The 14,948-nt window shown below is 36.3% G+C and overlaps 1 pseudogene across 1 annotated transcript; it reads right to left on the minus strand.

Annotated features, from left to right (window-relative positions):
• Window positions 1-13,648: 13,648 nt before the first annotated feature.
• LOC103121002 (tumor protein D53-like) lies at window positions 13,649-14,517 on the minus strand (annotated as a pseudogene). Its single transcript, XR_475005.3, has one exon. The product of XR_475005.3 is annotated as a tumor protein D53-like (transcript).
• Between the last annotated feature and the right edge of the window lie 431 nt (window positions 14,518-14,948).

Here is a 14,948-nt window from a genome sequence, read left to right on the forward strand (position 1 = left end):
AATTTCAAAAATAAGTGAAACAGACAAAACTTAATGTCTCCTTTATTAACAGCAAGGTAAACAAAGTTGGATTTCAAGAGATTTTAGAGAAATATCAAACCTCATTAAAGAGGTGAATTATTAGTCATGCATGGATGATAAAAACATAATAATACCAGCCTTTTATTATTTCCAAGATAGATCCTTGAATATCATGTAAATGTAAATAAACCTCTAACCTTCGATTGGCAAATTAATATTTGCTGGTGACAGCCTAGTTCTTTTGATCCACAGTGGCTGTGCATTTCAATTCTATTCTAAAGTCCCCTTCTAAGGGAAACTGAGCCAATGAGCTAATTATTGCCTTTCTGATTCTTATCCAATAACAATGCTAATTTTTCCATTATTGGTTATTTTGTTTCATAGCACACTGTGGGAAAAGGGCCCACTGTTTGGGAAAATCCACGCCATTATTTCCATGAGAGTCTGAGCGGGTTGACCCTGAGCCCCCTCTCTGAGGGGTGGTAGGCTGGTCCTCCTGACCTTGTGAACTTATAATGGATGAGCTTTTCCAGACGGGGTACCTTCCTGTACATGCTCCCCCTTTCCCTTTGAACAAGAGCCGTGCATTATTGTGTATGGCCAACCTGAAACCCAACACAAATATCCTGGCTTTGTTCTACTGTCCCCTTCCCCCCTTCCAGGAGATGCTTGTAATCCACCCTTTGAGAAAAAGGCCTACCTATGCATTGTAAACTCATGACCAGATCCTGTATGGTATCTTCCCAGCTAAGATCAAATTCCTGGCAGGTCAAGATTTAACTCTGCATTGTGTGTATGGCTTAAAGATTATCTTAACTTCTCTCAGACCTTTTGGGTATATCTATCTGCTTGTATTCCCCAATAAACAAGTTATCCATGAGGCTTCTCCCAGAGCTAGTTGTGTGTTTCCTCTCCATGCACTCTATCCTAATCGCCAAGGCTCCCCTAGGACCCCCAGGGGGGCCTGGGTCTCCACCTCCAGTGGCCAGGGAGACTGAGAGCACCAGAATGACCCACAGCACACTTCAGTGGAAATATTTACACAATACTGTAACATATATAGACTCTTCAATTAACTTATCATATTATCATTTACAGTGTCACACCTAATAAACACATGTATTTAAGTGGTCAATTGATGGATGACACTTATGGTAGAGTACACATATTATGATGCCCAAGTACAAGGATTCAAGCCAGTGACTCAACCTGCAAAGGCAGGAACTTCCAGAATAGCAGAGCAGTGCCCCAGGTATCTCCCCCCAATGTTCCACCCTCTCCTCTCAATTCCTCTTTGTTTCTACTGAAAAAAAAATCCCCCAGGAGTGGTGGATTTGTGAAGCAGGCACTGAGTTTCAGTGATAACCCTGGAAGTAAAACAAACAAACAAACAAAACAGTATATATTACAGAAACACAAAAAGAGTATGATGGACATTCAAAGAGAAAGAAAAAAAATGTATCTGGGGGAAAATTACCCTGTAAATCGAGCACTGTGTTAGTCATTTTAGCCACTTATCTGCTACCCCAAATTATATCCCTGTTTTACAAATGTAATGATGTGATCCAATTACAAAACATTTTTTATTATTAGGTTAAACATCACCTAATAGTGATATGATGCTAATTCAATATGAGAGAAAGCATGTAATGAAATAAGACTTCAAACCATATTAGTATACAAACAGCATGTTGCATGATTGCTTTCAACAGCAATAGAGAAGAGATGATGGTTGATAGCATGCATGTCCTGGAGAGAAAGCATATTTTATTTGATCAGGTGGCTTACAAACTGACAAAACAGTGCAGTCACGAGATTCTTGATTGCAGAGCACATTCTTGTTCCTTGTCGGTTATTTAAGGAGGACTTTACCGATTTCTTTAAAGAGACTAATTGGAACTGAATGAGCTCTCAGGGTTTATCAATTTAAAAAGCAGCATAAATCATCCTAGTCCATGTACTCCACACAATGCCAGTGGGTGGTAGTGTAGGGGTGGAATTTACTGAACTATTTTATAATCACAGTCAGGCACATCATGTTGTGATTGTGTCGAAAGTTAAAAGTAGGGATGGGTTGTTTTGATTAGAAATGGCACTGTTTCTGTACATTAGTAGATTTTGTGTTTTTTTTTTTAGATAATCCTTATGCAACAAAAAATTGGAAATAAGAATTCAAAAATTTAAAACATATAGGTATATTGGTTTGAAAGGTTTAAAAAGATCAAAGTTTTTAGCAACATCTACCCAGGATTGCAATGTGGGTGGTACCTGCAAAGTAACTCTAGAGTTTCTTGAAGTAGTTGAAAATGTGTACTTCTGAGATCTCTGTGTTTAGCACCCTAAACATTATAATTGAAATAGTCATGCAATTAATAACAATTATGTTTGAAAGTAAATTTTTCAAAATACTTTTATTTTTCGGTGTGTATATTTTGAAGGGAATTCAGTTCTTAAAATGGAAAATAAATAGTTTAAATACAAAGAAATTTAAAATCCCATTTCTGCACCATTTTTTTAAATAGTATATAGTTTTTTGGGGGTGGGGTTAATGATTTACAGTAAATACATTTATTGGTAAATGTGTAAAATTTCTCATTATTCAGCAAAACACTCACACCCCCACCTAGCTCCTTCTCCACCATCATATACCAGAGCCTGAAAGACTCCTCTCCACAGAGTCCTTTACACTGCTTCAATACACCAAACTCAGTCCAAGTTCTACTTTGTATTTCTCCTTTCTGCTTTTTTCTCAACTTCTGTCTATGAGTGAGATCAACCTATATCCATCCACTCTTTCTAGCTTATCTTATTTAGTGTGATTCCTTTAAGCTCCATCCAGGATGAGGCAAGGAAGGTGATTCACCATTCTTAATAGATGAGTAGTATTCAATTGTGCATATATAGTACAAGTTTCTTAGCCACACATATGCACTGACACCTAATTTGCTTTCAGGTTTTGGCTATTACAAATGGTGATACTATGAAAATAGGTATATACAGATCTCTTTGGATGACTGTGCTTAATTTTTTAAGATATATCACCAGGAGAGGAATTCTAGGCTGTAGGGTAGGTCCATTTCTAACCTCTGACAGCTCTTCAGATTGCTCTCCACAGTTATTGGACCAATTTATATTCCCACCAGCAGAACAGGAGGGTTCCTTTCCACAGCATCCTCTTCAACATTCATTATTACAATCCTTTCTGAGGTATGATATTCCCACAGGAGTGAAGTATTATCCCATCACCATCTTTATTTGGATTTCTCTGACAACCAATGATGTGGAGCAATTTTCCATATGCCTGTAGAATTCTGGGATCTCTTGTTTTGTGAACAGTCTGTTCAAATACTCTCCCCACTTTCTCATGGGGCCATTTGTTTCTTGTTTCTGAGTTTGCTGAGCTCTTTATAAACTTTGAATTTTTAGACTTTTGTCTAATGTATGACATGTAAAGATTTTCTCCCAGTTTGTAAGGAGTCTCTTTGGGTGGTATCTTCTTGTGCTGTGAAGAAGCTTTTCAATTTGATGTAATCCCCTATTGGTTTATTTTATGTCTTCTTTCCATTAAACTTGTGTCATTGAAGATGCCTATAAAATTTAGATGGAAAAGAGTTTTGCCAATATTTTGCTTCATAGTATCTGGTCTAACATCCAAATCTTCGATTCACTTGGAGTTTACATTTGTCTGTGGTGAAATGTAATGGTTCAGTTTCATTCTTATGCACATTTCAACCCAATTTCCCCAACACCATTTGTTGAAGAGACTCTGCTTTAATAAGTAATAAGAGTTCCTAAAAACACGTAACCTTCCAGATTGAACCAAGTAGAACTAGAAAACATGAACATCCCAAGGACAGCCAAAGAAATTGAAACATTTATCAATAACCTTCCCAACAAAATAGGTCCAGGACAATATGGCTTTTCAGATGATTATTACAAAATCTTCAAGGAAGGTTAATACCTATATTTTTAAAGAAACTCTAAATATTGATAATGACGACACAAAACTTCTTCCCACCATATAGGAGGTAATCATCACCCTGATATCAAAAGAAGGCAGAAATACGACGACAACAACAACAACAAAAAGAAAACTATAGACCAATATCTATGATGAACATAGATGCTAAAATAATGAACACAATTCTAGCCAAACAGATATAGCAGTATATTATAAAGATTGTACATAATGACCAAGTGGGAGTTATCCCAGGGATGCAGGCTGGATCAATATTTGTAATCAATTCATGTGATCCACTACCTCAGTAAAGGTAAAACTGAAAAAAAAAACAAAAAAAAAAACAAGGTTATCTTAATAGATGCAGAGAAAGCCTTTGACATATCCCCAAGTCTCTTCATTATCAAAAACAAGAATAGATGAAAAATTCCTTAATCTAGTGGAATCCATATAGAGCAAACCTACAGTAAACATACTCAATGGTGAAAAAGCAGAAGCATTCTCACTTAAATTAAGTGCTGGATAGACCTCCCACTATCACCATTACTGTTCAACATAATGTTGAAAGTTCTTGCCATAGCTATCAGGCAAGAGAAAGAAATTAAAGGGAAGAGGCTCGAGTGGTGGTACACTGGGTTAAGTGCACATAGTAAAAAGTATAAGGACCTACGCAAGAATCCCTGTAGGAGCCCCAAGACTCTCCATTTTCCACCTGCAAAGGGGACACTTCACTAGCAATGAAGCAGGTCTGCAGGTGTCTCTCTCTTTCTTTTTTTTTTTTTAATATTAAACTCCAGTTCTCTTCTCAAACCAGAGTTCCTTTCTTAAAGACAAGTACTCTAATGGTTACTATTCTCTTCCTGGTATAAATAAATAAATATCATATTTAAATTTATTTTAATGAGAGGTAGAGAGAGAAAAAAGAGATAGACATTAGATTACTGCTCAACTATGGCTTATAGTGGTAGTGGTACCGGGTCTTGAACCTAAGACTTCAGAACTTTGGGTACTTAACATATATATATATATATATATATATATATATATATATATATATATATATATATATATATATGATATATTATATATAATTTACATATATTGTATATGATTTATTTATATATGATTTATTTATTTTTTAAATTTCTTTATTGGGGGACTAATGTTTTACATTCGACAGTAAATACAATAGTTCCTATATGTATAACATTTCTCAGTTTTCCATATAACAATGAGACCCCCCACTGGGTCCTCTGTCATCCTTTTCCAGGAAGGTGTCTCTTTGTTTTTTTAAATTATATGTTAATATTTATTTATTCCCTTTTGTTGCCCTTGTTGTTTTATTGTTGTAGTTATTGTTGTTGTTATTGATGTCATCATTGTTGGATGAGACAGAGAGAAATGGAGAGAGGAGGGGAAGACAGAGGGGGCTGTGGAAGATAGACACCTGCAGACCTGCTTCACCGCTTGTGAAGCAACTCCCCTGCAGGTGGGGTGCCGGGAGCTTGAACCAGGATCCTGGTCGTGCTTTGCTTAACCTGCTGTGCTACTACCCGACTCCCAAGGTGTTTCTCTTTCTATGTCTTCACCTTTCCTTCTAAATTTCTCTCTATGTTATTGAATAAAATAGAAAAAAAAGAAGAAAAGGCTTCTTGGAGTGGTGGACTCAGTGCTGGCACTGAGCTCTAGTGATAAGCCTGGTGGTAATAAAAAAAATTAAAAAAAAAAAACTACTATAACCACAGACCCTTTGGACTATAACTACAATAGGCCTACTAGCTATCTACAAAATGAAGCCCCCCCCCCCACTCTTCGTCTGTGCTATTCCAGCCTTTAGGTTCATGATTAGTCAACAACTTGTTTGGCTTTATATGTTAACTCTTTTTCAGCCACCAGGTTCCAGATGCTACCATGATGCCAAACAGACTTCCCTGGACAGACAACCCTACCAATGTGTCCTGGAGCTCCAATTGCCCAGAGTCCCACCTCACTAGAAAAAGAAAGAGGCAGGCTGGGAGTATGGATCCACCTGTTAATGCCCATGTTCAGCAGGGAAGCAATTACAGAAGCCAAACCTTCCACCTTCTGCATTCTACAAGGAACTTGGGTCCATACTCCCAGAGGGTTAAAGAATAGGAAAGCTATCTATGGAGGGGATGGGATACAGAGCTCTGGTGGTGGGAATTATGTGGAGTTGTACCCCTCTTATCCTATGGTTTTGTTAGTGTTTCCTTTTTATAAATAAAATAAAATAATAAAAAACACAAATAAAAAATGAACGGAAGAAGGAAGGATAGCTAAAAACTCCTCTATGTGTTCAAATTCATGTTTCTAAGTTCTCTATGATTAAAAATGTGAAAAGAGCTGTGTTGTTATTAAAATAGAAATTACATTCAATTTAATAAAAATAAGGAAATGAAAAATTAATGTTATTATTCATCATTATAATTAATATTACCAGGATTGTCATTTTCCTTTCCTGTGATTGATTATTGAACAGAACATCATACTGACTTAGCAGCCTTATATGAGACTACTCATCTACATTTATTAAAGCACAGTATTACTTTAAGAGCCTTAAATAAAATATAATTTATTGAAACCCTGATGTAATTTTCTTGTGGTCATTATCAGGCTTTACTGTTTCAACTTGACAGAAGTAGAAGAAGAGAAAGGGAAAGAAACCACAGTTCTGAAGCTTCCTTCACTGTAATGGGGGCCAGGCCTGAACCTGGGTGAGTCACAAGTCAGTGCCTTTCACTGTCCAAATGAGTTGTTGTGCTGGTCCAATCATCTTATATCTTATCTTCTTTTTAAAAATATTTTTATTTATTGTATGATAGAGATAGAGAAAAATTGATGGGGGGCATAGAGAGGCAAAGAGAAAAAGAGACATCTGTAGCCCTGCTTCACCACTTGTGAAGCTTTCTTCCTGCACGTGAGGACCAGAGGCTTGAACCAGGGTCCTTGCAAGTTGTAATGTGTGCACTTCACCAGATGCACTACTGCCTGGCCCCCATAACTTATTATCTAAAGAGAAGATATTTTAAAAAATTACTCTCTAGTTCTAAGTGAAATAAAACCAAAATGAAGTTTTAGGATATAAGACCTAAGTAGTGGTTACCAGGGGTGAAGGTGAGCTAGGAAGGTAAGTCAGATAAAAGGCATCAGTTATCTGATTCAGGATGGAACTAGATATTTAATGTTTGACTTACTATAATATATATGGATGTTGATTTATATTAATGCACACTAGAAACCTATGTAAGATAATAACTGATTTTATTTTAGCACTAGTCTCATTTTCATATGTGTCTAATATTTCCTTGAAGTTATTCTTAAATTATGGTAACATAAAAATATGTGCTAGCTTATTTGTGTAATATTACCTGCCAAATTAAAAATTTGTTTTCACCAAGCAAATCTTCCAGGTTAATAGTGGAGAATACGGAAACTAAGGAAAAATAAAGCATGGTTTTAAAAATCTATTCAAATGTACAGTTGTGTGAATGGAATTAATTTTTCTTTTTCTAGGCAGGTAAACCCACAGATGACAACAAGGAACATGTATGAATGCTTAGCACAAATATTTTACTTTTATTATCTATTTTCCTTTTTCTTTCTCTCTCTCTCCTTTTACCTTATTTTTAAATGAATTCTGGGGTGAATAACCAACCTAAAAGTATCCGTTAATCTCTTTTAAAAATAGGATCTTACAGAGAAAAGTGTTACCATTTTAGTGTATAAAAGAAGCATTTTATTTATGCACGGTCAATTCTAAAAAGCTTTTCTCACAGAACATAAAAAATTGCGTGAACACTTTTCTTCATTCAACAATGAACTGATTCATCATCCCCCTCCCCCTTCACACACACAAAAGATGACAGCTAATGTAATTCATCCTATGCTTTTTATAAGCACAACATTACCTCTTCAGGAGGAAGTTCTCGATCAATGTAATGGCCCCTACGAGCTCAGATGTCTTTCTTCTTGAAGCAATTGCCTTCAGTTATATATAATATGTCCTCTGGTTTCTACTACTATGCTCTTCTGCCAAGTAGACTTTACAGAGTAGGATTCAGCAAGGTCAGCAATTAAACATGGTGAGCTCATCTAGTAATCCACAGGATCGTGACTTGACTAAGTGATAAGGCATAAAACATACATTAAGAGTCTAGGTGGAGGGTATAAAATGGAAAGGCACAAATTACAAAATCTGTGAAAATCAATAAGATTGTTAAAAAAAAACAGTATTAGGTAGCATGTTAGCTAGGAAATAACATTCTTCTCCTGGGGTTGATGAGCATAGCATAGTGAGTACAACCTTTATAGACAGCAAAGTAGTCTGCCATGCAATGACTGTAGCAGAAAATGGAATTTCCAACAGGACCTTCCTGATAAAGAAGCCTTATACGCTGTTAATGAACATTTTATGTCTTTTCTTTCTTACTGCTTTTCCAGATTCAATGACATCGCACATTGAATTAAGTGAAATAGGAAGAAAGTGTTACTTTTACATGGGTTATAGAACAATCTGTTAATTGTGAGTATGCAAATGGGTAAATTGTTCAGATGTTTACTTTTCTTATCTATTCAGTTTATGAGAAAATACTTTAAAATTTTAAATGTAACTAAAATGTGTTGTGGTCTCACTCAGGTTAACACAGACATGCAGAGAGGATCAAGGACCTGGATGCTGAAACCAAAAACTATGAAATGCCTAAAGGAAAATATTGGCAACACTCTTTTCCATCTAAATTTTATTTATCAACGATACAAATTGAATTGCAAGGAAGCATAGAACAAAAATAAACCAAATGGGACTAGGGACTACATCAATTAAAAAGCTTCTGCATAACAAATGAAAGCATCCAAATAAAGGGACTTCTTACAGAATGTGAGATGATGTTTTTATGTTTTTATGCCATATGTCATATTAAAGGATATATATATATATATATATATATATATATATATATATATATATATCACCAAACTCAGCAGCAACAATAACAAAAACAAATAGCCCTATCCAAAACTGGGGAGAGGATATGAACATTACATTCACCAAAGAAGAAGATCCAAAAGGCCAACAGATAGATGAAAAAATGCTCCAAGTCAGTAATTGTCAGAGAAATGCAAATAAGGACAACAATAAGATATCACTTTACCCCAGTCAGAATGTCATACACAAGAAATGACAGCAACAACAAATGTTGGAGAGATTGTGGGGACAAAGGAACCCTCCTGCACTGCTGGTGGGAATGTCAATTGGTCCAGCTCCTGTGGAGAGCAGTCTGGAGAATTGTCACAAGACTAGAAATGGACGCACCCTATGACCCTGCAATTCCTCTCCTGGGGACATATCCTAAGAAATCAAACACACTCATCTAAAAATACCTATTTATACCAATGTTCACAGATATGCATATATGTGCCTACAGCACCTCAATTTGTAATAGCTAAAACCTGAAAGCAACATAGATGTATAACAACAGATGAGTTATTAAGAACATTATTGTATATGTACATAATGGAATACTACTCACCTGTTAAAAATGGTGAAGTCATAGACAGAAACTGACAAATCAGAACAGGAAGGGAATACAGAGCAGAATTTATGCTGGATTTAGTTTATTTCACCAAAGTAAAAATCTCTGGTAGAGGATTGGGGGGTGAGTTCTGATTCCGGTGCACGATGGTGGAGGTGGGCCTAGTTGAGAGGTTAGAGTGTTTTGCATAAAAGTGAGAATGTTATGCAAGTTCCAACCACTGTATTTAGTTACCTGCAAACCATTAATCTCCCCCAATAAAAATATATAAGTACTTTTCAAAAATTAAAAAGAATCATTACTTTTTCACATTGTCTTAAGGTGGTATGAAGTCTTCAGAGCTAATCAGATTAAAATATACTTTAATTTTTGTCTTCACCATCTACTTTCTAACTCTTATGATCTGAGTTGATGGAAAGGTAATTTTAATTAGAAAAGACATTAATTGAATAATTCTTCAACATTACCTATTTTTTGCAATTGACACAGCAACTATTGATCATTTTTAGATAGAAGCACTGATGAGAGCATTTCTTCATCATCCCCATTTTATAAGAATTTTATATGACTGTCATAATGACTGAGTGAAATTTTACATTTTTATTTGCATTAATAAATTATTGATTAAATCTATATAATTTGAAGTAAAACTAGATATATATATATAGAACTCATTTAAATTGATAAAACAACAGATGAGACCCTCAAGGAAAATACTAGCTACCTCGAGGTAATTAGTGAACTAAAAGCTGAAATAGCTGAGCTAAAAGGCCAATTAGAAGAACAAGCTAATACTTTAACAGAACTGAAAAAAGAAGCTGAAGGAAGGGGAAGCAGATGAACAGAAGGAAAAAAAAAAAAAAAAAACAAATTAGCCAGAGGATGAGTTAGAGAAAACTGAGAAAGAGGTAAAAGAGCTCAAAAAGAGATTGAAAGACACTGAAAACAACAACAGAGACATATGGGATGATCTCAAAAGAAGTAACATTTATATAATTGGCCTATCAGAGGAAGAAATAGAGGAAGGGGGAGTTAAAAATTCTAGAGGAAATAATAGAAGAAAAATTCCAAGACCTGAACAACAGAGAGGACATTAAGATTCAAGAGGCCCAGACAGTCCTAAACAGAATCAAACCAGACCTGAAGACACCAAGACACATCATAGTTACAATGAAAAGAAGCAAGGATAAAGAAAGGATCCTAAAGGATGCAAGAGAAAAACAAAAAGTCACATACAGGGGAAAACCTATAAGACTATCAGCAGACATCTCCACTCAAACTCTAAAAGCCAGAAGAGAATGTCAAGACATATATGGAGCCCTCAATGAAAAAGGGTTTCAACCAAGGATAATATATCCTGTTAGACTTTCATTCAAACTAAATGGAAGGAGCATAACCTTCTCAGACAGACAACAGTTAAAGGAAGCAACCATCACCAAGCCTGCTCTAAAAGATGTTCTAAAAGACCTCTTATAAAGAACATTACCATAATACTTGCCATATATCAGCAAAAATAAAAAAAAATTATTGAATAATGGCACTATAATACATTAGATCCATAATATCAACAAATGTCAATGGCTTAAACAAACCCATTAAAAGTCATAGAGTAGGACGATGGATCAGAAAACACAACACAACCTTATGCTGCTAGCAAGAATCCCACATGACCCAAAAATACAAACACTGACTTAAAGTGAAAGGATGGAAAACTATCATACATGCTAATGGACCACAAAAAATAAGGGAGGAACAGCTATTCTTATCTCTGACACCATTGACTTTAAATTAAATAAAGTAATAAAAGATAGGCAAGACCATTACATAATGATTAGAGAATCAATCAACCAATAAGGTTTCACAATTACTAACATCTGTGCACCCAATGAGGGACCATCTAAATACATCAAACACCTACTGAAAGAACTAAAAAAATACATCAATGGTAATACAATAATAGTGGTAGAATTCAACACCCCACTCTCACACTTAGACAGATCAATGAAGCAGAAAATCAACAAAGAAACAAGAGAATTAAATGAAGAGATGAGCAGACTAGACCTCCTGGATATTTTCAGAGTTCTCCACCCCCCAAAACAGGAATACACATTCTTTTCAAATCCACACAGCACATACTCAAGGATAAGACCACATGTTAGGCTACAAAGACAGCATCAACAAATTCAAGAGCATTGAAATCATCCCAAGTATCTTCTCAGACCACACAGGAGTAAAGCTAACATTCAACAACAAACAGAAAATTACTAAAAGTCACAGAACTTGGAAACAATAACATGCTGCTTAAGAACAGGGTCACAGAGGCACTCAAGCAAGAAATTCAAATGTTCCTGGAAATAAATGAAAATGAAGACAAAAGTTATCAAAATATTTGGGACACAGCTAAAGCAGTACTGAGAGGGAAATTCATAGCCATGTAATCACACATTATAGAACAAGGAAAAGCTCAAATAAACAACCTTACTACATACCTTAAGGACTGAGAGGAAGAGGAACAAAGGAACCCTAAAGCAACCAGAAGGACTGAGATTATCAAAATTAGAGCAGAAATAAATAACATAGAAAATAAAAGAACTATACAAAACATCAATGAAGCCAAATGTTGGTTCTCTGAAAAATTAAACAAGATTGACAAACACCTAGCCAGACTCATAAATAAATAAATAAATAAGGAACTTCCAATACTATGTTGAAGAATAATGGTGATAGTGGACATCCCTGTCTAGTCCCCAATCTGAGGGGAAATGCTTTCAACTTCTGTTCATTTAGTATGTATGATGTTGGCTGTAGGTTTTCTATATATGGACTCCACTATCTTGAGGAATTCCCCATCTATTCCCATTTTTTTGTATTGTTTTGAGCATGAATGGGTGTTGGATTTTGTCAAAGGCTTTCTCTACGTCTATTGAGATAATCATTTGGTGTTTGGTTTTGCTTTTATTGATGTGGTGAATGACATTGATTGACTTACATATGTTGAACCAATTATGCATTCCTGGGATAAATCCCACTTGGTCGTGATGAACAATCTTTTTAATATACTGCTGTATCCGGTTGGCCAGGATCTTGTTTAATATTTTGGCATCTATGTTCATCAGAGATATTGGTCTGTAGTTTTCCTTTTTTGATGTGTCCCTATCTGCTTTTGGTATGAGGGTGATGTTGGCTTCATAGAAGGTTGAAGGGAATATTCCTGTTTCTTCAGTTTTGTGGAAAAGCTTTAGAAGTATAGGTATTAACTGTCTCCTGAAGGTTTTGTAGAATTCGTTTGTGAAGCCATCTGGTCCAGGACTTTTTGTTGTTGGGGAGTTTCTTTTTTTTTAAATTTTTTAATTTTATTTATTTATTCCCTTTTGTTGCCCTTGTTTTTTTTATTGTTGTAGTTATTATTGATGCCATTGTTGTTGGATAGGACAGAGAGAAATGGAGAGAGGAGGGGAAGACAGAGAGGGGGAGAGAAAGACAGACACCTGCAGACCTGCTTCACCGCCTCTGAAGGGACCTGCCTGCAGGTGGGGAGCCGGGGCCTCTAACAGGGATCCTGACACCAGTTCTTGAGCTTAGCGCCACCGGTGCTTAACCCACTACGCTACAGCCCGACTCCTGGGGTGTTTCTTAATAACTATTTTGACTTCTTTGTCTGTGATTGGTGCATTTAGGTTATGTAGTTCTTCTTGGTTCAGTTTTGAAAAGGCATATGTTTTTAGGAATTCTTCCATTTCTTCCAGATTTTCTAGTTTGGTGGCGGATAGTTCTTTATAGAAGTTTCACATGATTTTCTGGATTTCTTTTTTTTTTAAATAAACTACTTTAATTACCTGAATAAATACACATAGTTGGTGTCAGCTAGGGAGGTCATAAGGAATTTGAAGAGTGAAGTGTATTCCTGTTACTAGAACTGATCAGAAAGGACTCAGTCCAGTAGCCAGGAATGAACTGAATAGGAATGTTCTTCACACGGTGTTCAAAAACATGCACAAGGTGAAGGAGCCCACTCAAAATTCTAAACAAACATTCAATAGCTCCACGTCTGGCAAGTATACTTTGAAATTACACAAAAGCAAACAGACGATTCATTGTGTACCTAGTCAAGTGGAGACATTGTAAAAGTTGACTTTTATCTTTTAAAAATACTGAAGGTGTGAGGGTCCAGCGGTCCATTATCAACACAAATACAAATGGGAATTATTTTATTGAATTGTGTGGAGAGCTCAATGGAAGATCAAGGTCAAGGTTTGTGATTTTCCAGGTGAGGTTTTGGTCTTTACGTCTGGGTGGTGCAGAGAAGAAGGGATGTGGGAGGCGATGTGGAAGGCGGTGGCAGCAGTCAGATTATCACTGCAACTCCTCCTCGGGGCGCCTGGGACATCCAGAGGAGCTTTGTGCACTGGCGTGCTCAGTAGAACTAAGCACCTCTTCCAAGCTCCCTCCACCATGGCTTGTCCCGCCTACTTATGTCTCATAGCAGGCATACTTAATGGAATGACGAATGGAGTAGCTCATATCTCCAAACTTCTTGCTGATGGCTGTTCCAACTTTGCTGAAAGCTGCAGTTGCTTTCTGCCCGGCATGACTCAGAGTTTCATGTGTCTTCTTATAGGCAGTAGTAGTCTGCATATCATGCCAGCTTTTGCTGAAGTTCTGTTTTAATTCATTCATCAAATTCATGCCGAGTTTTTGTTTGATCTCAACCAGATACCTTTCTTTTGCTGATAAAACTTGTCGTAAAGTTGTAATTTCGTCTTCCAGCTGAACTAATTCTGCCTTTAACTCTTCTTTTTCCTCCTCAGAGAGCATGCTAGAGAAGTCCGTGCTGGCTACAGAGTCGTCATTTACTCCTTGCAATGGTTCACTCTCCAACAAACCTTGTGCCTGTGTCTCCATGGTGGCCAACTGGGGGCAGAGTGCGGTGGGAGCAGCTGAGCTTCACAGAGACGAAGGTTGAGGTGCAGAAGCTCAAAATCCAGCTGGCCCACCCACTCGCTCTCGATTTTCTGGATTTCTGTGGTGTCAGTTGTGATATCTCCACTATCATTTACAATTCTATTAACTTGAGCCTCCCCCCCCCCCTTTTTTTTAGTGAGTCTGGCTAGACTTGTTTAAATTTGTTTAAATCAATCTTGTTTAATTTTTCAGAGAACCAGCATTTGGCTTCATTGAGGTTTTGTATGGTTCTCTTATTTTCGATGTTGTTTATTTCTTCTCTAATTTTAGTGATTTCTGTTCTTCTGGTTGCTTTAGGGTTCCTTTGTTTCTCTTCCTCTAAGTCCTTAGGTGTGCGGTAAGGTCATTTATTTGAGCTTTTTCTTGTTTTTTTTTTTAGCATAATTATTTAAAAAATATTTATTTATTTATTCCCTTTTGTTGCTCTTGTTTTTTTATTGTAGTTATTATTGTTG

The sequence above is a fragment of the Erinaceus europaeus genome, chromosome 10 (genome assembly GCF_950295315.1).
Source record: "Erinaceus europaeus chromosome 10, mEriEur2.1, whole genome shotgun sequence".
Taxonomy (NCBI): domain Eukaryota; kingdom Metazoa; phylum Chordata; class Mammalia; order Eulipotyphla; family Erinaceidae; genus Erinaceus; species Erinaceus europaeus.